Raw genomic sequence first — 3,484 nt, 5'->3', positions numbered from 1 at the left:
TGGATCTTGCTTGAGTCTTCTGCAGATACTTTTCCAATTTTGCCAACACCATTTGTTAAAAAGACTGTCACTTCCCCAATTGACCAATCTCATCTCCTAGTCAAAATCAGTTGACCATGGGTAGATGGGCTGATTTCTGGATTCTCAGTTATATTCTATTGATCTAGTGGTCTGTCATTATACCAGTGACAGGCTGTCTTGACCAAAAGGGCAGGAGAGTAGGATTTGAAATCAGGGAGTAAGGTGCCTCCTACGTTGTTTCTCTTTTCAAGGAGTGCTTTGTTTATTTGGGGTCCCTTTCCATTCCAAATGAAATTGGAGATTGCCTTTTCCATCTCATTGAAGAATGGGATTGGTATTTGTATTGGGATTGCATTGAATATGTAAACTGCCTTTGATAGTATTGTCATTTTCACAGCATTGAGTCTTCCTATCCATGAGCAAGGAATATTCTTCCATGAACAATGTGATGCATTATTTTAAAAAATTGTGAGAAAGTACTCATATTGAATGTTTGCTAATTAATAGTTCCTGAATTTATTTTTATTTTGTTGTTGTTGTAGCAGTGGTGATGTACTGTCTAGTTGAAATCTATCCATAGGTGACTCTCCAACGGGTTTTCAGAGACAGTTAATCATAGTGGAGGAGTTTGCCCATCCTTCTCCCACAGAGCAGCTGGTGGATTAGAACCACATGTCTTTGGCATTGTAGTGAAGCTTCTTGCCACGAGGCCATCAGAGCATCACTATTATTTATTCAGTTGTTATGATGCCTCTGAGTTGTGGTGCTGGAGATGAGTCTTGAACATATCATGAACCACCAAGAAAACAAATAGACAACTCTCTCGGAGTGAGTTAAAACCAAGTTTCACCTTAGAGGCTAGGATTTTGAAGCTCCTTCTCATATAATTTGAGAATGTGGCCAGGAGGGACTGATCCTTGGCGAAGGACATCGTGGTCAGGAGGGTAGAGTGACAGCGCAGGAGACGAAGACTCTGAATGAGACAGACTGATACAGTAAGTAGGGTAATAGAGGTAGGTGTATCAGAGTCAGTGAGACTGGCTCGGGACAGGGCAGGCTTCAGAGTTCCTGTACATAGAGTTGCTATGGTTTTCAGGTGACTAGAGGACATATAATAACAACAATGACTTACAGAGGTCTAAAGAGATCATATTTGTTCAATTTCAAGGGTTAAAACGGAATTCTAAGAAGCATTTGGCAAAGAAATATGCTAAATGTAATTAAGAGTATGGAAAAGTTAAAGACCAGAATAAAAAGTGACTTCAACAATTTATGATTAGAACTCTACTTTAGCACAAAAAAAACACCCCCAAACCCCACAAAATAGGAAACACAAAAGGAGAGAAAATAATGTGCTCAGTATCAAAACATTAATTTAAGCAGCAAAGGGACTAACGAATGAAGGTTATTTGAAGGTGTCTGAGGGGGAAAAATAACACTTGAAAAAGAAAATGAGATATTATAACCAAGGGTGTGATTTTAGACATACCACAAGTATTTAGAGTGTAACTGAAACCATGAATGTAAGGTCCTCCCCAGACATTCATATTAGAAGGGGAAATTAGAGTCCAAGGTCAAGAAAGAGAACTGCAGGCTCAGTACTGGCAGGAAAGAAGAATTTTTTTAAAAAGCACAAAAGTTACATAAGGTTTTAGAGGATTTAGTCAACATTTTAGAAATATTTTAGAATAGAAAGGACAGAAATTTGAGAAGAGGTAAGTAATAAGTTTGACTAATCCTGAATTCCGCATTTGATTTGACCTCTTATTCTAGGAATTACCATCTAATTTAGCTATGTGGAAATAAATGACAGAACAGAGAATTACTAACCAAATATAGAACTTTACTGCATATAAATGTTCCAGTAATTACAGTTCTCTGATATTTACTATTTACTGATATACTAATGATAAGATTAAAAGAGAAGAAATCATAAATAACAGTAGTTTCTTTATAATATTTTTAAACTTATATTTATGAAGAAAATGTTCATAGTTAAAATGTAACTTAATTTTATTTATTATGATAATTTTCCAATTATCTTTTTTTCGTTCCCTCGGCAGCTTATCTTTTAACTTCAAGAGAGAGGTTGAGGAGAATTAGGTGACTCCAGCCCAAACAAATAACCTTTTAAATCAATATTTTGGATTTTCAGTTTTAAAATATAATTAACTCACCAGCTTGGTGTTTTATCACTCTTCTGGAAATTGCCTTGGATGAACCTATCACCTTTTACTTACTATTCAGGCATCTTGAATCCTTTCAATTAATTTGCTTTCTAGATCCTTCATTTGCTCACACTTCTCTCAGCTGTTGGCATTTATACCTACAATTATGTTCTGCCTGCTGCTTGTAATTATCTTGTTCTTCTCAGAGTCTGCATGGTTTCCCACCCTTCAAATCTGCACAAGCATACTTGAGATCATAATTAGTCTTGCATTATTGTTCAGAAATTTAAAATTTTTCTAAAAGCAATGAATATTTTACAAGCAGAGTTTCTAAAATATGCCCTTTTTAGTGCTTATTAATCTTTTCAAGTTTTGTATCTCTTAGGATATTGAATAAAATGCCTGCTTCCCCTAATAATATACACCAATCAAGCACACAAATGTATTAATCAATGCCTTTGAATTGTCGTGTACATGTAAAGTACTGACTATCTGATGAACTGATGCAACAACAAACAAGTCCATCTCGGGGGAAGTACAACCAGGGTTAGTGAAACTTGATCTTACATATTTTGCATATGTTGTCAGGAGATGCCAGGCCTTGGGAAAAAAAGATGTCATTATGGGAAAGTAGAAGATCATTGAAAAAGAAAGACCTTCAGCAGGATGTGTTGACACAGTGACTGCAGCAATAACCTTGAGCATGATGTAGACTATGAGAATGGTGCAGGATAGGCCAAGGCTCAGAACTTGTTGTCCATGAGGTTGCTGTAAGTCATACTCTTCTTGATAACACTTAACAACAGCAAAGTTTTCCCTTAATGGAGTTGTTGTTGTTGTTGTTATTGTTATGTGCCATTGAGTCGCTTGTGACTCTTAGTGACCCTATGTACAACAGCGCTAAACCCTGCTCTATCCTGTGCCAGTCACACTGCTTCTGACACACCCAACCCAATTACCCCAGTCACTGAATCAATCCACCTCATAGAGGGTCTTCCCCTCCTGCGCCATCCCTCCACCATCCCAAGCATGATGTTCCTCTCCAAGGACCAGTCCCTCATTACAACATGCCCAAAGTATGTCAGACGAAGCCCCAGAATCCTTGCCTCCAAGGAGCAGCTTGATTTAACCCTCTCCAGGATGAATCTGTTTTCTTGGCAGTCCAGGGTACATTCAATACTCTTCACCAGCACCACAGCTCAAAGGCATCAATTCTCCTTTTGTCCTCCCTAGTCATTGTTCAACTCTCTGATGCATAACAAGTGATTGCAGAGACCATGGCCTGTATCAGGCGC

The sequence above is a fragment of the Elephantulus edwardii genome, unplaced genomic scaffold (genome assembly GCF_000299155.1).
Source record: "Elephantulus edwardii isolate Elephantulus edwardi_28Jun2011 unplaced genomic scaffold, EleEdw1.0 scaffold00007, whole genome shotgun sequence".
In the NCBI taxonomy this organism is placed as follows: Eukaryota; Metazoa; Chordata; class Mammalia; order Macroscelidea; family Macroscelididae; genus Elephantulus; species Elephantulus edwardii.
The sequence above is the reverse complement of the archived record's forward strand: the minus strand, read 5'-3'. Positions refer to the sequence as shown.